The following is a 25,038-nucleotide window of genomic DNA, read 5'->3' on the forward strand; positions in this document are numbered from 1 at the left end:
GGAGGAGCCTGGTGGGCTGTAGTCCATGGGGTCACTAAGAGTCCAACACGACTGAGCGACTTCACTTTCACTTTTCACTTTCATGCATTGGAGAAGGAAATGGAAACCCATTCCAGTATTCTTGCCTGGAGAATCACAGGGATGGGGAGCCTGGTGGGCTGCCTTCTCTGGGGTCGCATAGAGTCAGACATGACTGAAGAGACTTAGCAGCAGCAGCAGCACACGTTAGTAAAGTAATGCTCAAAATTCTCCAAGCCAGGCTTCAGCAGTACGTAAACCGTGCACTTCCAGATGTTCAAGCTGGTTTTAGAAAAGGCAGAAGAATCAGAGACCAAATTCCCAACATCTGCTGGATCATGGAAAAAGCAAGAGAGTTCCAGAAACATCTATTTCTGCTTTATTGACTATGCCAAAGCCTTTGACTGTGTGGATCACAATAAACTGTGGAAAATTCTGAAAGAGATGGCAATACCAGACCACCTGACCTGCCTCTTGAGAAACCTATATACAGATCAGGAAGCAACAGTTAGAACTGGACATGGAACAACAGACTGGTTCCAAATAGGAAAAGGAATACGTCAAGGCTGTAGATTGTCACCCTGCTTATTTAACTTATATGCAGAGTACATCATGAGAAATGCTGGGCTAGAAGAAGCACAAGCTGGAATCAAGACTGCTGGGAGAAATACCAATAACCTCAGATATGCAGATGACACCACCCTTATGGCAGAAAGTGAAGAGGAACTAAAAAGCCTCTTGATGAAAGTGAAAGAGGAGAGTGAAAAAGTTGGCTTAAAGCTCAACATTCAGAAAATGAAGATCATGGCATCCGGTCCCATCACTTTATGGGAAATACATGGGGAAACAGTGGAAACAGTGTCAGACTTTGTTTTTTTGGGCTCCAAAATCACTGCAGATGGTGACTGCAGCCATGAAATTAAAAGACACTTACTCCTTGGAAGGAAAGTTATGACCAACCTAGATAGCATATTCAACAGCAGAAACATTACTTTGCCAATAAAGGTCCATCTAGTCAAGGCTATGGTTTTTCCTGTGGTCATGTATGGATGTGAGAGTTGGACTGTGAAGAAAGCTGAGCACCGAAGAATTGATGCTTTTGAAGTGTGGTGTTGGAAAAGACTCCTGAGAGTCCCTTGGACTGCAAGGAGATCCAACCAGTCCATCCTAAAGGAGATCAGTCCTGGGTATTCATTGGAGGGGCTGATGTTGAAGCTGAAACTCCAATACTTTGGCCCCCTCATGCAAAGAGTTGACTCACTGGAAAAGACCCTGATGCTGGGAGGGATTGGAAGCAGGAGGAGAAGGGGACGACAGAGGATGAGATGGCTGGATGGCATCACTGATTCTATGGACATGAGTTTGAGTGAATTTCGGGAGTTGGTGATGGACAGGGAGGCCTGGCGTGCTGTGATTCATGGGTTTGCAAAGAGTCAGACACGACTGAGCGACTGAACTGAACTGAACGGTGACTCAGATGGTAAAGAATCTGCCTGCAATGTGGGAGACCTGGGTTCAATGCCTGGGTCGGGAAGATCCCCTACAGAAGGGAATGGCAACCCATTCCAGTATTCTTACGTGGAGAATTCCATGGATAGGGGAGCCTGGTGGTCTACAGTCCATGGAGTCACAAAGAGTTGGACCCGACTGAGTACAAAGCACCAGTATGATTATAACTAATCTTCACTTGCACCTTCTGAAGCTAGTATTCTTATTTTTATTTCCTAGATGAGGAAACTGAAGCTTAGCAGAGTGGCTCATTTCTAAGTAGGGGTTTAGGTAAGTGTTAGTCGCTCAGTCATGCCTGACTCTTTGCCACCCCGTGGACTATAGCCCATCAGGCTCCTCTGTCTCTGAGATTTTCCAAGCAAGGATACTGGAGTGGGTTGCCATTTCCTTCTCCAGAGGATCTTCCCACCCCAGGGATCGAACCCGGGTTTTCTGCACTGCAGGCAGATTCTTTACCTACTGAGCTACAAGGGAAGCCCTTGAGAATCCCAGGTCTAAACCCTGCCATGGGGGCTGAGGGTAAGGATAAGTAAGTCAGAGGCAGAAAAGGGTAAATGGGAGATGAGAGAGGTATTCCCCAACTCTGCCTTCTTCTCATTCAGAACTGTAGCATTCATGCACACAAGGTCGGCTCTGCTTAAGGTTTTGCCTCATGTGCAAAATCCCAAAATTGACCAAGTCCAACATTTTTTTTAGATACTGTTTTGAGTAAAACCTTTTTCTTGGACCAAACACAAGGATGATTTTCTCCTCTGCTGTTTAGAATGTTTGGGAGAATGTGGTCACAATACCTACTGTAAACAACACTGACATTTCCTGTTTCCCATGTCCCTTCTCTTCGCCCCTTGGTCACTTTCAGGCTCCACAATGTATACCCACCACCGCTCGGACCCCAGGTCTAGAAAAGGGGTCTTTTACCACCACCCTCTGCACTATGCTCCCCTAAGAATCTAATCTCAGATGAGTCACGTTTGCTTCTTTAATAATAAGGCTGCAATATATAATCAAGTCTTTTATATAAACTTCAGTAAGCTCATACAGTAAGCTTTTTATTAAAAAAAAAAAAAAAAGTTCATAGAATTCACAAAGCCAGAACTTTTCTTGGAGTTATTTGCTACTATTCTCCCAGCACCTAGGACAAGGGTCAGTGTCACTCAGAAGATGTGTTGAAAGAATGAATGAAAGAGAAAAAAACTAAGACAATAAAATGCCACAGGTCTCAGGTCTTATTAAGATGTAAACATTTTAATGAAGTTTAATAAAATTCTCATTTATAGTGAGTCTCTTTTGGGGAGAGAGGATCCTGCCTTATTCCCCTTCTGAGATTATTTGTCTCAATGGTGTCTATTTTCTCAGGCATATCCATAACCTCTCTTATGGCAGCTTGAATTGATAGTAATAAAGTTACACTACATACACCATGAAGGGAGGGAGACAGGTTATTCTTCCCTCCTAAAAGATTAATCAGGCATGAATAACATAATCTATTAAATCATTAGAGAAACATATTATTTGAAGAAGAGAAACCAATCACAAAATCACAAAGCAATTAAACAGCTGCATTTGGGGTAAGGAAAGAGAATCTAATTTAGTCTTAAGACTTAATACATTTGAACCTGAAAACTCATTCGGGAAAACAATGAGAATGTCCCAAAATGGAAGTGACTGAACAGTGTTGAGCACATACCGATAAGTCAGCCGTGTGGGTGTCAGTTTAAAACACCCCAAAGATAATGATGTTCTGTCACTTACCCATCTCACCCACTCACGTGCTCCCCACCTGTGCTTGGTTTTTAGCCAAAAGTAGAAGTCTAGAAGCTGGGGGTGGGCAGGTGGACAGTTTTAGGGGTACGGGGAGTTGTGCTGACACAGAAAAGTTTATCTTCCAAAAATAACACGGTCTATATATTTTCAAGAAAGAATTTCAGTCCTTTTTCAAGGACTGTCAAGTGTAAGGAAACCAGGACTGGCACATAAAATTTCCCAGCCAAGAGTGTTTATTCAAATATTTAAAAGTCCATAATTCTGAATTTTAATCTTTTCCACTTAAATTTTACTTGAGGGCTCATTTTTAAATTTTTTTCTAAACTGCTAGAGCAATCAGAAAGTCATAAATATTGAAGCTCAGCTGTCACTCTGAGAAATATTTTATGATGTTTTAAAAATAAAAAACATTAAAATGAAAAACAATTCTGATATTTTGTGGAAGAATCTCAGCTACTGGCTACACCCTGCAGAATCATTAAATCATCAAAAATGAGGGGAGCTTGAAGAGGCTCACATGTAGGGCCACACCCATGAAACAGGGAGTCCATCCTTCCAGATTTGCAGGAAACAGAGAGAAAGATGGAGAAAGCTCCACGGGCTTGTTTTCTTATGGCAGAGCTTTTGTGCTTCGTGCTAAGTCGCTTCAGTCGTGTCTGACTCTTTGCAACTCTCCAGGCTGCTCTGTCCATGGGATTCTCCAGGCAAGAATACTGAGCGGGTAGCCATGTCCTCCTCCCAGGGCATATTTCTGACTTAGGGATTGAACCCACGTCTCTCCCACCTCGAGCATTGGCGGGTGGGTTCTTTGCCACTAGTGCCACCTGAGAAGCCCCTCATTCTTCAAAAATGTGCATCCTTCATTTATGTTCCTATGCATATGGAGGACTCCAGCTGACTTCCAAACACACACACACAGACCCACAACACACATCAGTAGCCTGCAGTCCTCCAAACAGCAGACCAGCATATGTTACAGAAATAAATTCGAACGATTAGCTATTCAGTGCCTTCTGTTTACCTAGCATCACAGTTCGGCCGGAAGGGACAAGATATCCACACAGGAAATAATTAGAGGACAAGCCATCACAGCCAGTAGTTTGAAGGTGTTGCAAAGACGTGTATGGTAGGGGAAGGAGGAGGGGGAGAGGGTGCCCTAGTTACCAAACTAAAAGAGGACCTAAAACTCCACTAAATGAACATGGGTCACAGAATCATGGTTCCCAAACTTAGGACCAGGGCACCCGTTCCTGGACCAGTTCTCACCCAGTCTCAGTGAACGGAGGAAAGTAAGAATCACAAAGCTAAATCTATTCCATTTAATAACATCTCATGCAGTAATTTTAGGCTTTTTTTTTCCTCTTATGACAGAATATGAGATGAGTAGATTTTCATTAATGCCCTTATTTGGCAAAATTAAAAATTAGAACCTGCCTATGTCAGTTCCCACACAAAGCAAAAAGCTGGGACATCACACCCTACAATGCCGCTTCATCTGGTAACCAGATGTTCTCCCGCCCTGGCTCAGGGTCGAGGGTCAGTACGCCAAGCACAGTTGTAGCACCATCTCACCAGGAACAAACAGCCAGTCCCTGCGGGAAGGGCTGCCCACCCCTAGTGCTGCAGGGGGATCCGAGTGTCCCCAGGGCCAAGGTGACAGGCATCCCCTCCTTGGGATGGCACCAACTGTCCTACACATGGAGGCAAGAGCAGCTGGATGGCACAGCCAAGTGACTGAGTGGCAGAGGGTGTTCACCCTCCGAGAAGACCCTCCCCCGTGACAGGCTGTGACATGAGCCACATGCTCTGCAGAAACCATTACAAGCGCCTCAGTGTGACGGTGTGTTTGGGGCCATCACGCCCTTGGACTTGGGGCAGGCAACATGATAGTAGCAGACCCACCATTCCACAGCTAAACATGCCAGCTGATGCAAGCACAGTGTGGTCCCCACAGAGCACATGGCCAGGGCATGTCCCCAGGGGGCCCCTTGCAGAGCAGGCAGCCCTGCACCTGTGGGTGGGGGTCCCAGAGGTTCACGTGGCCATGTGGGAGACAAAGTTGACGCCAACCCTGAGAACTGGAATACTTCTTGCCATATCTATAAACAAGGATGTCACACTCATCAGTGATCCCAGCCCTCCAGGGAACTCAGGAAGGAGAAAAATACCTGCCATCAACAGCTGCCAGGCTGCTGCCACTCCCAACAGGGAGCACCTAGGCGCTCAGGATGTGCAAATCACAGTGCGCTGGCCCCAGATGTGAGGTGCATATGAAAGGACAGATTGCAGTGAGCCCAGACTTGTGCATCATCCCATATACAGCAAAGCGCTAAATTCCTTAAGACATCTGGGTTTCTTTAATTATCTCTTGATATTCAGACTACCTGCCCTTTGTTGCAAAACTCCTATATATTCTGAGTCTCCCCCCTTGCCACCTCCTTGGAGCAGTTCTCTCAGGGTTACTTGAGATGCTGCCTCTTGGGCTTAAGTCCTAGAAATTTCCACAGAATAAAACATAAGTCTCAACTTTCAGGTTGTGACTATTTTTTAAGTCAGCAGCTCTCACTCTAAGTGTCTAAGGGATGCCCAAATTGGGGTTCTATATCTGTTTGTGTTTTACCATCAACCATAATTTTTCCTTTTTAAATTTCATCTTGCATTTTAAGGCCACCATTGTCCAAATTTCAGGATAAGAACTGTGAAGCCGAAGTCAAATCCCCATAATAATTTATTGTGCAGCATGACCTATGACGCTTGAGAATGTAACTCACATTAAAGGGGACAGAGGTTAAACGTCCAGTGAGCAGAGCGGGGACTGTCTGTCCAGGGCTAACAGCAAACAGGAAGGCCGGGAGTTGTGGGCAGGCTCTGCAGGTGCAGAGGGCCAGGTACGTGGAGAGTGACGAACAACTGAGCTGCTGCAGTTAAACCAGGTGCAGGGTCCCCTAGAAGGCAGACCAAGGCGTGTGCCTTCTCCCTACAGACTGCAGGGAGGCACTCTCGATTTCTGAACAGGAAGTGCCTGGATAAAAAGAGAAGGGGTAAAATGGAGAGATCAACCAGCAGGTCAATATTAAAGGAGAGAAAGACTAAAGAAGGTAGCGTTTTGAACGCAAGAAGCATCTCTAAAGAAAACTTCCTAAGAGATTTTCATGGCTTTACCACACTGTGCAAAAACAGACACAGGGGCGAGACGAAGGAATGATGATACCCACACAGACACCGGGGCCAAAGAAAGGGACGGGTCTGAGGCTGGATTTAGACAAGCTGGCTTACAAGCAACCACTGCTCAGGAAGAACCAGACCTAGGAGATGTGCACAGACTTTCAGACCACAATTCTCAGAGCCCACTGAAATATATATATATATTTGCCAGATTTTCTTCACCAATAAATTTTCATTAAAAAAAAAAACAAAGAAATTTTCATTAAAAAAAAAAACAACTTGTCAAGTAGGGCACTGTGCTAGGCCCTGGAAGTAGAAACGATGAACTGGATGAGCACAAACCTTCATTTTTCATAACTAGCAGCCCCAAGAGGGATAGGAAATCCACGCAGTCCTACACCCCGTATGTGACAATCCCAACATCAGAAGGGTTAAGTAAAACCGTCAGACTCACAATGGAATGAAATTGGTGTCTTACATCATTTACTTAAGGATAAACATTTGTATAGGGTTTACAACAGTATGGCTGGCATTTTGATTTAACAGAAGAGAAAGTAGGTCTCCTAAGTAATATTTAGCATAATTTCATCTATTAATATATAGTGATATATGTTCTATAATAACAAATTATCCATTTAATGATCCTATAGGCTACACTGTGATCCACACGGATATTACAGATATTTTGACTTTATATATTTACTTAGGGTTTCTTAGCAGGATTCAACGAGGTGTGAATATTTCCTGTGGTTATTATGCTTTGTTTGTGTGGTGGACAGAGCTGTCTTGCCTTTGTCAGCTGTGAGTGACTTTCTGATGTGTTTCCTGGGGTGACTTTCTCCTGGTGCCACATCTCTGGGGACATCCAGCCCCACTGATCCCATAGATCATCTCAGACCCTTGAATTGATGGAGGTGGCTTCCCTGGTGGCTCAGTGGTAAAGAATCCACCTGTCAACGCAGGAGACACGAGTTCAATCCCTGGGTTGGAAAGATCCCCTGGAGAAGATAACAGCAACCTACTTCAGTATTCTTGCCTGGGAAATCCCACGGACAGAGGAGCCTGGCAGGTATAGTCCATGGGGTCTCAAAGAGTCAGACACAACTTAGCAATTGACCAACAACAACAAGAGGGAAGGCAAGGGGAGGAGCAGGGCTTCAGTGTCAAAGCAAGACCACCCCAAGTCCATCAGTGAGCACTTTCCTGTGCACCGTGGTGTCAGCGACCTTGCCAGAGTAGCTGAAATAGCAAGCAATAGCTGACATACGCAGACATGTTCCTTTGTTTATCTCAGAAGAATGTATCCGTTGAGAAAAAGCATGAACAAGACCAAAAGGACTAGTCTGATATCAGAAAATAAAGTTGTCAGGAAATCAGCCAGCATGGTGATGAATGGGAAATCGACCTCCCACTCCCCACAAAGCGACCCTTCTCCCAGATGACTGTCCATCTGTGGACTCTCATGAAGATGCCCTGCAGGCATGAGCAGTGACACTACAGCCTTGGCCACCAACAGCAGCCAGCCTCGTTACCCAGATGCACCATCTGGAACTGTCCTCAAGTTCAGGGACACAGTGACCTATCGTGGGCTTCCCCCTCCCCAAGAGCAGAAGACGATGATGAATTCTTCCCAAAAGATGGTCTTCATAAATGGCTAGGACTTGTATGCAGAAGCACTTCCTCTCAAATCAGTAACTACTTCTAATTCTTCCTTACAGTATAACCAAAAGAGCAATAAGGCTAATCGGCACTCTTGGCAAAAATTAAAGACGGTTTACTTACTGTTATTATGTATGTCTCTCCCTTCCCGGACATATTTCAGAATATAATATTCCCTATTTAGATGGAACTTTTAAATTTTATTTATTTTTTATAATTTTATTCACTGGCTGTTCTGGGTCCTCATTGCTTCTCAGGCTTTTCTCTAGCTTCAGCGAGCGGGAGCTGCTCTTTAGTCACAGTGCACAGGCTTCTCACTGTGGTGGCTCCTCCTGTTGCAGAGCATGGACTCTAGGGCGTGCAGGCTTCATAGCTGTGGCTCCCAGGCTCTAGAGCACAGGCAAAGTAGTTGTGGGCTTAGTAGCTCCAAGGCAAGTGGAATCTGCCCAGATCAGGGATTGAAACTGTGTCTTCTGCATTGGGAGGTGAATTCTTTACCACTGAGCCACCAGGGAAGCCCTTGACATTTATTTTACATTGAGGTAAAGCTGATATAACATTATGTAAGTTTCATGTGTACAGCATTATATTTCTATTTTTGTATTCACTGCAGTCTCAGCACCAAAAATTCAGTTTTCATCCATCACCATATAGTTGGTCCTCTTTAGTCATCTTGGCCATTCCCCTCTGTGATCCTGCTCTGTTCTCTGAGTCCACATGTTTGTTTTGGTTTAGTTTAGTGTATTCATTTATTCTTGGTCTTTTTGTGTGTTTGCTTTTATATTCCACATCTAAGTGGAATCATGTGGTATTTGTCTTTCTCCATCTGACTTATTTCACTTAGTATAATACCCTTACGGTCCATCCAGGTTACAAATGGCAAGATTTCATCTTTTTTATGGCTGAGTAATATTCTATTGTGTATATATACTGCATGTTTTATTTCTTCATTTGTTGATGGGCACTTAGGTTGTTCCATATCTTAGCTATTGTAAATAATGCTTTGTTGAACATGAGGGTGCATATATTTTTTCAAATTAGAATTTTTATATTCTTCAGATAAATACTCAGAAGTGGGATAGGTGGATCCTGGAGTAGTTCAATTTTTAATTGTTTGAGGAATCTCTACATTGAATTTTTTATTCCAAGCATCTTTCATAAATATTTCATCATTTTTCCTGATAGCCTTCCTAAAAATCAATCATAACTTTATTACATGACAATAATGATTCAATAAATCATTAAGATTTGATGAGTCCATAGCATGCTATGAAGATAAATGTCATCTCCAGCCACAAATAAGGCTCAGGCCACAGAAATTCTTCAATAAATATTTATCATGTGCCTACCAAGTGCCAGGCAGAATGCATACACCTTGCCCCATATCCTAAACCAAGAGCATTGGACCTTTTAATTAAATCAAGCCTCTGCTTTGTAATAGAATGTCACCTCACCCAAGGACACTTCCTACCAGAAATAAGCTTCTGCCAGCACAGCATTGTACTAGCCCTTCAATGATGCTTCTTTTTTGAGCACTTATTTTGCATATGAGGATTATGAGAAAAAGTACAATTATTCCATCTGCCAAGAACCAAAGAAGAAGAGATGGGGAAATGTGAAACACAAGTGTATTCCCTACCACTTGATCCTCACTCACTCCCTAATTCCAGCTCTAGTAGTCTCAGTACCTTTTTTATGTATCCATGTTTTTATCTATTCTTTCAACAAAAACCAAAAAAAGAAAAACGGCAGAATCACACTCTGCCTTGAAAATATTTAAACAATATTGAGGTAAATCATAGAATTTTCTTACCAAACACAGACACCAGAAAAGAAAGAGGGGGACTTCCCTGGTGTTCCAGTAGCTAAGGCTCCCAGTGCAGGGGGATGGGTTCAATCCCCGGTCAGGGAGCTAGATCCTGAACACCACAACGAAGTTTGAATGCTGCAACTAAGACCCGGTGCAGCCAAATAAATATTTTTTAAAAGAGAGAGAGATATAGAGAGAAGTAGCAAATTGTTGATGGGTACAGTCTCTTGCCATTTGGAAGTTTCATGAACAAAATATGCAAGGTAAAGACAATATTACTTAAAAACTCAGCCATTTCCCACCAAATTGCTCAAAACTAACTTTTTCTGGTCTTCTTGTTTATTTTCTCTACATATTTTCCCCAAAAACTCCCGTAAATGCAATCTTCTTCCCAACATTATTTTGCTCCGTTTAATCATTCCAGATATTTCTCAGTTCTGTCTCCCCAAGTTCTCACTCAGCTGACTTGTGAATCAATTATCTGCTATTTTCACGAATGTAAAACACAGGCTGTAGTTAAGCAATCTCCAAGTTTTAGAGACAATATAGGATTTCTTGGTCTATCTAGTGAGTGAGACCCAACATTTCACATCAGTTTTTTGTTCACCCTATTGGAAGATTTTTTAGAGACAGGTGGTTCAGTGGTTAAGAATTAGCCTGTCAATGCAGAAGACACAGGAGACCTGGGTTCAATCCCTGGGTAGGAAGATCCCCTGGAGAAGGGCATGACAACCCACTCCAGTATTCTTGCCTGAGAAATCCCATGACAGAGGAGCCTGGCAGACTGAAATCCATGGGCTGCAGAGAGTCTGACATGGCTTAGTGACTGAGCGTGCATGCATAATCTTTAAGAAGGGATCCTGAATATTTACATGATAATTGGCCATCATCGTTTTTTACCTTGTCATTTTTAATAAAATTAAGTTGGGGATTATTTTTACTTTCCAATGCAAACTTACCCACTCTGCTTTTGGTTTCTCTTTCTTCTACCTAGAGCACCTTGGCACCCTTTTGTTAGCTAGCATTCATTGATGTTTCTTTTTTCAAAGCACTTGAGAAACAAACCTGGCGAGCCCTGTCTGTGGGCTGGGGAATTTATAATTGCATTTTCATCATTATCCCCATTAGAACTGAACATTTTCCTGCATTCACAACTCCATTGGAGCTTCAGAAAGGAGAAAGCTTGCCTAAACAAATAGGTCCCTGCTGCTAGAAAATTAAGCTGCTGAAACTTAAGCACATTAAAATATTTCAGCATACCACAATCTGCATAACCCACCCCCCCCAAAAAAATGCAACTCTCGCAAGAGGGAGCAGCACTGGCGCTCTCGGATTCTGCCTTTCGGGACCTCAGTTGGACAATAAAGCCACAGGAGCACGTGGCTGGGAGGGATTCACTAGGAGAAATTAACTTCTTACCCTGAGATGTGTAAATGCAAAGTGACACTCTGCTGGAGGTCTCTGCTGTGTCCTTTCCATTCTAATCTCCCTTGTTTCCCATAGTTTATTAGTTCATGGCAAGAATCTCATCTCTGACTGAAATTTCAGCCCAAGCATATCTCCTTTTTTTAAAGATTCTTTGTTAAATGTGGACCATTTTTTTAAATCCAATGAATTAATTTGTCACAACACTGCCTCCAGCCCACGACTGTGGTTTTTTGGCCACAAGGCACATGGGACCTCAGCCCCCTGACCAGGGATCAAACCTGCACCCGCTGCATTGGAGGGCCGCTTCCCAACCACCAGACCACCAGGGAAGGCTCACGTCCACTTTGTGATGTCATTTGAGGTGGAGAAAACAATTCCACATGCTAGTCTGCAAACTGAGAAATGGTCAAAAACCGATGGGCAGCTTTGTGGCATCTGAATGCCCTTGGTGTTCTAATTTTGAAAACAGTTTATAAAAATAAGATTTCATAGGTTGCCTAAACTTTGAAACAGATATCGTTTGCAATATAAGAACACTGTGTGAGCTATTAAAAGGATTTTTTTTTTTTTGCTTTTTTTGAAAGTAGTATGGAAAATAAAACAGGATCTTCTAATATCAGATGGAACAATGGTTTAGCACCATTTAGTTTAACCACAGTTTGTTGGAATGCTTACTGTGGGGGAACAAGACACTTGATACTCTCCTTGACGGATGGTTAGAAAATGCTGGTTGTGATTTATATATAAGTAGGTGTGTGTGCATTAACAGTCATCATCCACAAATGAGATCACACTGCCCTTTATACTCCCTTTGTGATAGAGTGAGATACCATTTGCTTGATTGCCAGATGAATGCCCTTCCAACCATTTTCAGGTGTCTCTGCTGCTGCTGCTAAGTCGCTTCAGTCGTGTCGACTCTGTGACCCCATAGACGGCAGCCACCAGGCTCCCCTGTCCATGGGACTCTCCAGGCAAGAACACTGGAGTGGGTTGCCATTTCCTTATCCAATGCATGAAAGTGAAAAGTGAAAGGGAAGTCGTTCAGTCGTGTCCGACTCCTAGTGACCCCATGGACTGCAGCCTACCAGGCTCCTCCATCCATGGTATTTTCCAGGCAAGAGTACTGGAGTGGGGTGCCATTCTCTAGGATTCCCCAAAGGCTTCCTCTGCATGCTCACATATATGGACAGAAGTGGTCCACTCTGCATCCCTCCAGATTGGCCCCTAGCCTTGTACCCCCACCTGCCTCTGTCCCCTGCCTGTGAAGTCACTGGGGAAGCCACAGCACCACCATCATTCACAGTAAGAGCATCAACTTCCAGCTAGTTGTGCTTATCTAGAGAAACCAGCACTTCAGTGCTCAAAGTGCCAGAACTTGTTTGGATGCTGGAGAGATCTGGACTGCATGGCCATCATCTGGCTGTGGGCCATACACACTGTGGCTCCTCACTGGGACACAGAAACATCTGTTTCTTTTGGACTCCCTTCAACAATTTTCATACCAAGTCATGAAAAAGAACTCTATCGAACATGGGTGTACCTATGACTGATTCTTGTTGATGCATGACAGAAAACCACAAAATTCTATAAAGCAATTATCTTTCAATAAAAAAATAATAACTCCATCGTATTCTGACCCTCAGTCTTAGCCTAATATGATCTTAAGGGATGAAAAAAATAAAGCAAAGCAGAAAGCATACTTTTTTGTCCTGTCACCTATTTTTTGCTTCCAAGTGTCCTCAGTCAATCGTGTTTGACTGTTCTGTGACTCCAGAGACTGTAGCCCACCAGGCCCCTCTGTCCATGGGATTCTCCAGCCAAGAATACTGGAGTGGGTTGCCACTTCCCATTCCGGGGGGATCTTCCCGACCCAGGGCTGGAACCCGCATCTCTTGCACCTCCTGCATTGGCAGGGGGATTCTTTACCCCTGCGCACCTGGGAAGATTCCGCAGCTAGGTCTTAAAAGGCACTTATTTTAGTTTCCACCTTGATCTCTTGGATGGGTGGTTTGGGGGAAATCTGGCTGCCCTGTCAAGACAAGGAAACTCGAGCAGCTCTGTAGAGAAGCCCCCAGAGAGGAAACTGAGTCCTTCTGCCAATGCATGTTGTGCATGCTAAGTCAGCTTCAGTCAGGCTTGACTCTTTGCGAACCCATGGACTGTAACCCACCAGGCTCCTCTGTCCACGGAATTTTCCAGGCAAGAATATACTAGAGTGGGTTGCCATTTCCTTCTCCAGGGGAGTTTCTGGACCCAGGGATCAAACCCACATCCCTTATGTCTCCTGCACTGGCAGACAAGTTCTTTACCACTAGCACCACATGGGAAATGACACCAAAGGATTTATAAAATGACATAAACTCAGTTGATAAAGTAGTGGCAGGTTTTGAGAAGATTGACTCCAATTTTAAAGTTCGGAGGTGAAGTTTTACCAATGCTGTCCGATAGCACTGCATGCCACAGAGAAATCATTTGTGAAAGGAAAGTCAATCACCCTGGCAAACTTCACTGTGCTCTTAGCCTAAGAAATTGCCATAGCCACTCTTAACCCTCAGCAACCACCATCCTGACCAGTCAGCAGCCACCAGCGGCAAGGCCAGAACTTCCTCCAGCAAAAAGTCTATGCCTCTCTGAAGTCTCAGAAAATGGCTAGTAATTTTTAGCAATAAAATATTTTTACTCAAGGTATGTATTGTACAGTTAATAAACTATAGTATAATTTAAATAATATACTATAGTATAAACATAACTTTTATATGTACTGGGAAACCAAAAATTCATGTGACTTATTTCATTGTGATCATTGCTTTACCGTGGTGGTCTGGAGCCAAACCTGCAATATTTTAGAAGTATGCCTGTTAAATTCTTCCAATCAAGAGCATGGAATATTTGTCCATTTATTTGTGTCATCTTCGTTTCCTTTTGTTAATATCTTACAGTTTTCAAAATACAGGTCTTTCATCTTCTTGGTTTAATTTATTCCTAGGTGTTGTATTCTTTTGTTGCAATCGTAAATGAGATTCTATTTAAATCTCTCTTTCTGATAGGTCATTATTAGTGTATAGAAATGCAACAGATTTTTGTATATTGATTCTGTATCCTGCAACTTTACTGAATTTTTTTATTAGTCCTAACAGTTTTTTACTGAGTCTTTAGGGTTTATATTGGTGGAAAAGTAATAGGAATTGTGGTTGGTGCAAAAGTAACTGCAGTTGGTACAAAAGTAATTGAGGTTCAAAAGTAATTGTGGTTGACTTCTGCACTAACCTCAATTACTTTGGCACTGATCTAATGTTATACATGGATGTTAAATTTATCAAATGCTTTTTCTGCATCTATTGAGATGATCATAAGATTTTTATTCTTTATTTTGCTATGTGGTGTATCAAACTGACTGATCTGCAAATGCTGAATCATCCCAGCACTCCTAGAATAGATCCCATTTGATCACAGTATACGATCCTTTTAATGTATTGCTGAGTTTGGTTTGCTGATATTCTGTTGAGGAATTTTGCATCTATGTTCATCAGGGATATTGGCCTGTAATTTTCTTTTCCTGTGGCTTCCTTGTCTGGTTTTGGTATCAGGGTAATGCTGGCCTTGTAAAATGAGTTTGGAGGAGTTCCCTTCTCTGCTATTTTGGAGTAAACTTCAGAATAATCGGTACCAATTATTTTTTGAATATTTGGTGGAATTCACCAGTGAAGCCACTGGCCCTGGCTATTGGAATGTCTTGCTTGTTGGAATGTTTTTGATTACTGATTCAATCTCCTTATTAGTAATCAGTCTTCATATTTTCTATTTCATCATGATTCAGTCTTTGTAGATTCTACATTTCTAGAAACTTATATATTTATTCTAGGTTATCCAACTTGTTGGTATATAATTATTCATATATGGGACAGGGAAGCCTGGTGTGCTGCAGTCCATGGGGTCAGAAAGAGTCAGACATGATTTAGCAACTGAACAACAACAATAATTATTCACGCAGTCTCTTCTGATCTTTCGCATTTCTATGTTGTCCATTAGTACATAAATGGGTAAACAAATTTTGATCTAGCCATACATACTCTATGAAATGTAATAAAAAGCAATACATGCAATTATGTGGGTAAACCTCAAAATAATTACACACAGTGAAAGAAGCCAGACAAAAAGAGCACACATTTTATCATTATATTTAAAAGTGTAGACAATGCAAACTAAATTATGGTGACAAAAAGTAGGTCAGTGTACAACATCACAATGTAAGCTGTGGACTTTGCATGCTTATCGGGTGTCACTGTAACACACAACCCACTCTGCGGGAGTGTGGATAGTGGGGGAGGCTGTGCATGGGAGGGGGCCAGGGATAAGTGGGAAATCTTTGTCCCTGCCCCCCAACTTTGCTGTGAACCTAAAACCGTTTTACAGATATGAAGGCTTAATTTAAAATTTTCAAATAGATCGGTGGTTGCCTGGGGATGGAAGAAGCACTTAAGAAAGGAGATGGGGAGATTTTAAAGTGACATATGGAAATGATTGAAGGTGATAGGTATATTCATTATCTTGCTTGCAATGATGGTTTCAGGAACACACATGTCAACTGTACACTTTAAATATGAGTAGCTGGGATGTCCCTGGAGACCCAGTGGTTAAGACCCCATGCTTCCACTGCAGGGGGCATGGGTTCAATCCCTGGTCAGGGAACTAGCATCCCTGTCTGGTGTGGCCAAAATAAATAAATAAATTTTTTAAATAATAATAAAGTTAGGGCTTCTCTGGTGGCTCAACAGTAAAGTATTCGCTTGTCAATGCAAGAGACATGGGTTCGACCCCTGGTCCAGGAAGATCCCACATTCCACTGAGCAACTAAGTCCATGCACCACACAACTGCTGAGCCTGTGCTCTAGAGCCCATGAGCCACAGCAAGAGAAACCAGCTCAATGAGAAGCCCATGCACTGCAACCAGAGAGGAGCCACCACTCAACATGACTAGAGAAAAGTCCACATAGCAACAGAGACCCAGCACAGCCAATAAATAAATAATTTAAAAAACAATAATAAAATTTAAAATATGAGTAATTTATTGCCTATCAATTATTCCTCAACAAAACTATTTTCAATTAGGTTTACATGCATTTTTAATAAGGTAGGCAGCTAAACAATTTGGAGAGTTGTTTGTTCTATATCTAAAGGCCATATTAAATGCTATCAGAAACATATAATCCAAAATATTCAGCCAAAAATCACAATAGAGGTATAATTAAATTATATCAAAACAGTCAAGAGAAGGCAATCACTTGCAAACAGCTCATGCAGGCTTAGTAAAGAAAAGAGAGGAAACTGCCTGTCGGAAAAGTCTCTTTTTGAGGACTGGATTAACCATCCTCTCCTTATGCAGGAGGCGTCCCACCGACTTCAAAGAAGTCTTTAGATCAGAGGAAAAATAGCGCTGGGCTAAATAATTGTAGTGAGTTGAGGCTCTTGTAAAGAGATCCTCTTCTGAGCTGCAGCCATGATGACATTTATCACATCATCAATGATAAGAGGGTTTTGGGGCGGGACGCGGAAGCTACTGAAGTGTTTTAGGCTTCAAAGGGGAGGAAAAAAACGCCTTTAAATCTAAGTAGAATTTTTAACGTTCTGGAAGAGTGATGTGGTTCCTTGCTGGAGGAGTGACTGTGACAAATAAACTCTGGGTGAGGCTGGCTTTGCTGGCTACCCAGCAGTTTCTGGGAAAAATCACTGGGAAAAAATAACAAGTGATAGAGAAACCTATTACTAAACCCGCCATAATACAATAGATTAATATGGACACTAGCACAGCCTGTGCAGCGGGAGTCCCACCAGTGGGCACACAGGATTGCACCCACCATAAAGAAACGAGCAGCTGCAGTCAGGTGGCCCAGGTAACTCACATGTGTGGGTCAGCTTCTCAGCCAGGGAAATAATCAGCCCCCACTTAGTATGTTCAGAAACTGAATAGGGATCAAGTTTTCAGGATGAGGGAGCCATAGGGTCTAAACTGTTGCTGGCAAAAAATAATAATAATAATAATTAGTGGATAGACTTATGGCATTTGGTGAAGCAGCAGGTGTAACAGAAATATCTACTTTCCTCATGCCTCACAATGAAAATGATCAGTCAAAGGTGAAATCCGTTCTTATGAACTGAGATTGCAACGTGATTAAGTGTTCCTCTGAAAATATCAATTCCAAGACCTGATGAGCATTAGAATTAAGGAAAGACGTAGTCCTGGAGAACACACCAAAAACAAGACTTGAATTCTAAAGACCTCTAATACAGGGCTGACTGTGTTAAGTGAGTTAATAAATATTTGAACAGGGACCTCCCTGGTGGTCCAGAGGCTAAAACCCCATGTTCCCAATGCAGGGGGCCCAGGTTTGACCCTTGGTCAGGGAACTAGATCCCACATGCCACAACTAAAGGCCCATTGAAAGTGAAAAGTGTTATTCTGTCAGTCGTGTCCAACACCCTGTGATCCAATGGACTCCAAAGGATTCCCCAGGCAAGAACACTGGAGTGGGTTACCATTCCCTTCTCCAGGGGATCTTCCCAACCCAGGGATCAAACCCAGGCCTCCTGCATTGCAGGCAGGTTTTTTTACCATCTGAGCCATCAGACCCCAAAAGACCCAGTGTAACCAAATAAATATTTTTAAAAATAAATATTTGAGCAACACAGAGAAAGAAGAGATGAACAGCACTTTGTGTTGAATAGGGGGGGCGTGTTTATACACAAGGAACCATTGGGGTGACATAAAAAATGTGCATACTCTTAATGCTGTATGCACAGAAGGTGCTCAAAATAACAGCTTTTATTTCACATGTCATTCGACAAGTATGAGAAGGAAATGGCAACCCACTCCAGTATTCTGGTCTGGAGAATCCCATGGACAGAGGAGCCTGGCAGACTACAGTCCACGGGGTCACAAAGCATGGGACATGGCTGAGCGACTTTCACTTTCAGATAATGGCAGTGCTAATTGGCAGCGAGAGGTGAGGGCGCCACATGGCTAAGCTGAATTAACTTGTTGGTTAACTTGAGTCTGAAAAATAAGTAGGTGGAGGTCTCTGTCTCTGGACCTCAGGGTTGGGCTCCACGCTAGCTCTGAGAGTGCTGTGGACAAGGGGGCAAAGGGGAAGGGGGCCCACCCATTCAAAGTGGGTCCCAGAGGTTTTCATGGAGTGGGTAGCTGTTCCCTTCTCCAGGGGACCCTCCTAGCCCACTGCTGTTATCTGAAGCCACTGACAGAGGGCCAGCAGGACCCCACCCCGACCCACATCAGAAAAGCAGTGGGACTGGGAAGCACATTCAGATCACCGCTATGTGATCGCAGGCTTCTCTTGGAGAGAACTCAGAGTCTCTCTAGAATAACTTCCATGGAAGCAAAGCATTCACTATGTACCGGCAACAGCATCAAGACATGCCAGACTCTGCAGACACCACCACATAATCAACTTAAAAACATTCACAGAGTACACAGTACATGCAGATTATGAGTATCAAGAGGAGGGTTGCCAACAAAAACACAAAGCGCCTGGTGAAATCTGAATTCCAGACACATTTTTTAGTATCAGCAGTTTCTGTGTGTAAAAAGAGAAACTGAGATAAATTAAAATGTTTAAGAGTTTATCTAAGGGCTTCCCTGGTGGATCAGGGGTAAACAATCTGCCTGCCAATGCAGGAGACATGGGATTGATACCTGATCCAGGAAGATTCCACACACAGAGAAGCAAATAAGCCCATGAGCCACAACCACCGAACCTGTGCTCTAGGGCCCAGGAGCCGCAACCACTGAACCCCTGTGTGCCTATGGCCTGTCTTCCGCAACAAGAGAAGCCACTGCAACGAGAGGCCTGTGCACTGCAACTAGGGAAAAGTCCACGCAGCAACAAAGACCCAGCATAGCCAAAGAATTAACAAATTTTCAGAGTTTAGCTGAGCAAAAATCAGTTCCAATCAAGCAGCGCCAGATGGGAAGGGGTTAGGAGGGGTCCACCCACTGGAGCTGGGGAAAGACTTAAACGGGGCAGAGAAACAGCAGAAGCAGAGGAAGAATCTGATGGGTGATAGCTGAAAGCTGGTTGGTTGTTCGCGGTGCGCACACGTTGATTAGGCGTTGATTCTGTAAACTGGAGGCGTTTACAGGCCACATTTCAGTTGGCTCACACAGACCACTGAGGCATCAGAGCCACCTCTGGACAGGGGCCTCCTTGTTTAATTAAAGACAGGGGCAAGGGCCAGAGCAGCTCTCCTGAGCAGAGTTCCAGGCAGGAGAATAAAACTGGGGAGGACAGTTAGGGACCTGCTGTGGAATGTCTTCGATGATGGGCAGCCAACTCTTTACACAACCAAAAGTAAGGGGGGCGTAATTCAAGAGCTGGCCGTGTGACTTCTTGTGGGGGAAGGACCTTTGTTAGACAAAACACCTAGAAAGGACGTGTTGGTTCTGGAAAGGGAAACCTCAGCATCAGGCCAGAACAGACCAAGACAGACAGTGAGAAAGCTGACGTGCTCAGTAATAAAAGTAGGAAGAAATGCCATATTCTGTCTGCAAAGGAGACACGAGGAAAGTTTTGAAAACAGCATGTCAGGAGGGCAAAGGACAGGGAGGAAATCTTGTCCGGGACGAAATTCTCTATAGGAGCTAAAGCATATGGAGGAAGGGACTTCCCTGGTGGCCCAGTGGCTAAGACCACGCTCCCACTGAAGGGGGACTGGGTTTAACCTCTGGTCAGGGAACTAGATCCCACACGCAGCAACTAAGACCAATTCCAGCCAAATAAACAAATATGTGTATTTTTTAAAACAAAAAGAATATGAAACAAGCCCAAGCTTCCAACCTACTATTGGCAGCTACGTGCCTGCCTCTCCCTCACATCTCCCAAGTCTAGAACCGCTATCTGTCAGATACATGTCTGAGAGGTGAGAAACAGTGCATGTAGACCCATGAAGCTCACATGGCCAGGGCAGAGAGCAAGCCTGGGCAGGACACCACCAGGGAAGGAAGGAGGGATCCCAGACAGGACATCCAAGTGAAGGACGAACGTGTAAACTGGCTTACCTGGGAAGCCATGCAAATTTCTAAGACAGGAATACATTAACGCAATTTCACTTACGTCTCAAAAACCAGGAATCCCACCTAACACCTTGTTGTTGTTCAGTCTGACTCTTTGCAGCCCCAGGGACTGCAGCACACCAGGTTTCCCGGTCCTTCACTATCTCCTGGAATTTGCTCAGGCTCATATCCATTGAGTCTGTGATGCCATCCAGCCATCTCAACCTCTGTTGCCCCCTTCTCCTCCTGCCCTCAATCTTTCCCAACATCATTGTGGCCCCACATATATAAGCAACCTTTACATCCAACTCCTGATAGTTTGGGAAAGAATGATGGCATGCATAGATCGCCCAGTGTCCATACTGTCCTCCTTCTTCCTGTTTATAACTAATTTTTAACATCTTAGCACCACCACCAATGCTTATGTAATCTCAGGACAGATGGGCCCAGACTGATTCCCTATTCTCTTCATTACCATCTCGGGCAAGATGTATTTGGGGATGTCAGTTTCACCATTCTGTCCATGTGTTCCCAGCGGTGTTAAGTGAGAAATACCGCTCTGCTGCTACTCCATCACCTCCATGTGTTTGAAAGTAGGTGTGTGTGTGTGTGCACCCACCTGTGTCTGACTCTGTGAACTCCATGGACTATAGTCTACCAGGCTCCTCTGTCTATGGGGTTCTCCACAGGCAAGAATACTAACATGGGTTGCCATGCCCTCCTCCAGGGCAACTTCCCTACCCAGGGATTGAACCCCTGTCTCTTGCATCTCCTGCATTGGCAGGTGGATTCTTTACCACTGTGCCACCACCAGGGAAGCCCCTGAATACATGTGCTTCTATGCAAATATTCTGATGAGCTCAAATGTGTATGTGATTATTCCATTTTCTGTAGTGGGTGAACTTATTCCACAATCTATGAAAGGCCAATGTAATGCTTCTTGCAACTGCTTAAAATATTCCTCAGCTGAGGGTCCAATCTTTTCCCCAAAACTAACTACAAATTCAAAATGACAGTGTAAGAGTCACATGGCGTCTTGTTATTTTCAGAATGACGCCTTCAGAACAACATGATTTCACCTGTCACCTGGACTGTTCTAGACTGCTCCTTGACTACAATAGTTGACACTTCAGAAAGTTTCCTCCTGATGGAAAACTGCACTCAGAACAGAGCGTCTCCAGTGGAGGCTGTCTGATGAGTCATCGGAACATTAGAGAACAGTCAGGATTCATATGTTTGTCTAAATGGTTACATAACACTCATTGCTAGAGAGACACTGGCAATTAGTTTTTGCAATTATTGTGCTGGTTCTCTTTTCCCATCTCCTGAAAAGGCAACCAAAAAGGGCTCAATGATTTGACCTTATCCCTGGCGTATGTCAATGATCTTCTGGCTTTCTTTGGAGTGCTTGGGAAAGCAGCAAACCTAATCTGCAACCAAGTATTTCCATTTGAAAAGGATGTGATAATGCCAAAGCAACCTGCCTGGTTCCAAGGTCAGTGAGCCTGCAGCCTCCCTGAGGTTGCGGACCATCTTCCAACCTGCCATCGCCTGCCTCTTTCACTATTTGTGCTGCTGTTTCTGGCAAACGTTCATCCTGACCCTTACAGCCATTCCCAATTGAATGCATATAACTGGTCAATTCCTCTTAGAGTTTTCACAAGAATTCCTATTTCTATTTCAAAAACCCAAAGCAGCAAACCCTTTAGCAGTAGTGCTTTTTAAACTACTGTTTCTATTTCAGTGCCTTTATCAACAGATACATGCATGAGCTAGGAGTTTACTCATGTTCATTTTATAAATGGTCTTTTAATAACTCCACAGTTAGCAAGCTCAGATGAGCACACACATGTACTCAGTTCAGTTCAGTTCAGTCACTCAGTCGTGTCCGACTCTTTATGACCCCATGAATCGCAGCATGCCAGGGCCTTTTAATTTAAAACAAAAACACTATCTACCCCTAACTTCACAGAATCTGTAGTCTAAAAGTGTTTATTTACCCAAGTCAAACAGATTACTTAGTGACACATCTTTGTTGCAAGCTATCAGAATTTCTAAGGCATGCATCCACTTAATAAAAGGGCTTCCTAGGAGGCTCAGTGGTAAAGAATCCACCAGCAACGCAGGAGACGCAGGAGATAGAGGTTTGATTCCTGGGTTGGGAAGACCCCCTGGCGGAGGCAATGGCAACCCACTCCAGTACTCTTGCCTGGATGGAGGGGCCTGGTAAGCTGCAGTCCATGAGGTCACTAGGAGTCTGACACGACTAAGTGACTTCACTTTATTTTTTCACTTTCATGCATTGGAGAAGGAAATGGCAACCCACTCCAGTGTTCTTGCCTGGGTGTTCTTGCTCCCCCAGGGACGGGGGAGCCTGGTGGGCTGCCGTCTATGGGGTTGCACAGAGTCGGACACGACTGAAGCGACTTAGCAGCAGCAGCAGCAGAGCACGCATGCATAACATTTCCTTGTTACTCCTGGGTAATTTACCTCTTCATCTCTGCTCTTTGCTATTTTCTTGCCTTTATTCATACTTGTTTATCTGAGAAGCACAAAGTAGGTAAAAATTAAATATTTTCACTTTACATAATAATTGAAGTTTATGAGAAAGAATGAAACTACAGCCAAAAATCAAAGTCGAATATAAATAAAGTTTTAATATTACCAACTGATTTTTTTCCATCCTATCTGTGAGCCTTTGTTGCTAATCATAAAAATTGCTTGTCCAAGGACAAATGAAAATAGAATGCATTTCAGGCAGAACATTTGTCAGAATGAATGGTAAATGGCAAGGTGACACTGAAGACTCATACTTGGGTATCACGTGTGCCTGTGCTTCCTGGTCCCAGAACACAGCAGGAGCCTCCTCACAAATCAGGCAGTTCAGAGTCCATGGTGAGGGCCGTGTGCACATGTGCGTGCGTGCGTGTGTGTGTGTGTGTGTGTGTGCACATGCATGTTCAGTCGTTCAGTCGTGTCTGACACTTTGTGACCCCATAGACTGTAGCCTGCTGGGCCCCTCTGTCCATGGGATTTTCTAGGCAAGAATACTGGAGTGGGTTAGACTATTACAAAATAATGTTGACTCTGATCATTTGTCAAAGTAAACTGAAGTCAGAGGAGAAGAAAATGTTCTTGGCCAGGCAATGCTGATGAGGTGGCAAGCAGCACAATGATAGCAAATAATAACCCCTCAGAGAGAAATTCTTAAGCCCTCCATGCCAGGAATCTTAGAAAGGAACACAGAGGCAACCAAGAAATCAAAGTAGTCCTGGGACTTCCCTGGTGGTCCAGTGGTTAAGACTTCACCTTTCAATGCAGGAGGTGAAGGTTTGCTCCCTGATCAGGGAGTGAAGGGGCTTCCCTGGTGGCTCAGTGATAAAGAATCCGCCTACAATGCAGGAGATCCTGGTTTGATCCCTGGGTCAGGAAGATCCCCTGCAGAAGGGAATGGCTACCCACTTCAGTTTTCTTGCCTGGAGAATCCCATGGACAGAAGAGCCTGATGGGCTACCTAGTCCATGGGGTAGCAAAGAGTCAGACAAGACTGAGCAACTAACAGTGACTCCTTTCAGGGAGTTAAGAGCCCACATGCCTCATGAACAAAAAACATAAAACAAGTAATATTGTAACAAATTCAATAAAGACCTTAAAAATGGTCCATCTAAAAAAAAAAAACAAAAAACAAAAAAAAACCCTAAAAAAAAAAAAGAAAATCAGAGTAGTCTTTATGGCATCATGTCTTCTCTGTCTCTTGCTGACTTAACTGAGCCCTACCCATGCTAACCAAGGAGACCAGGGAGGATGAGTTGGCAAGTGTTGGGAACAAAGTCAGATGGGAGAGGCCCTCCAGGGAGGCTGGAGGTGTGCATACTGAGAAAACAAAACAAAAAAAGGTACAATTCCATTAGGAATAGTCTCATTTAGGACAGTGTAGCAATTTTTAAGATAAACAATTTTCCTAAACATTCCTAGTTACTTGAGTCACTTGTCTCTGGGTCTTAGTGGAGTTCCCAGCCTTTCTGCTCATTTTATCTTCTCAGTGCAAATGAGAAGCTGGAAAGGGTCAATATTCACACCAGTTGGGTGTTTAAAATAAGGCAAGCGAAAAGTGAAAGTGTTACCCGCTCAGACTCTTTTGTGAGCCCATGGACTGCAGCCCACCAGGCTCCTCTGTCCATGGGATTTCCCAGGGGAGAATACTGAAACCCAGGTGTTACTTAATCCTGAAACCACTCCCATGATGGAGGGACAGATGACTCTATGTCCCTTTTTCAGGCGAGGAATCTGAGACCCAGAGCATAGACGTTTCCTGTTGAACCTCAAAACTGGCAAACGCGCAGAGCCTCCTACCCTGAGCCTCCATGCTCCTTCCTCTAAGGGGCCGGCCTCCTTGCTCTCTGCCCCCACAGCTCCACCTGCAAAGGCCCCTTGGTGCCTCCTTAGCCAACTTCACTGTGCCGTGAATTACGAGTTTCCCTGGGCTTCCAGGTGGCACAAAACACCATCAGAACACAAGGTCTTTGTTTCAGTCCTGCTGGGCTCTCTCACTGTGACTGGGAAAACAACAGCCGGTTCTTCCTCACTCTTGCCAAGATCCCTCATTGATCCCTGAACCAGT

General features: G+C 43.8%; 1 protein-coding gene across 1 annotated transcript in view; it reads left to right on the forward strand.

Annotated features, from left to right (window-relative positions):
- Positions 1-25,038, forward strand: part of GALNTL6 (polypeptide N-acetylgalactosaminyltransferase-like 6) — a 1,008,296-nt gene that overhangs the window by 909,427 nt on the left and 73,831 nt on the right. The window lies entirely within an intron of this gene.

This window comes from Bison bison, unplaced genomic scaffold (genome assembly GCF_000754665.1).
Source record: "Bison bison bison isolate TAMUID 2011002044 unplaced genomic scaffold, Bison_UMD1.0 scf7180017864143, whole genome shotgun sequence".
In the NCBI taxonomy this organism is placed as follows: domain Eukaryota; kingdom Metazoa; phylum Chordata; class Mammalia; order Artiodactyla; family Bovidae; genus Bison; species Bison bison.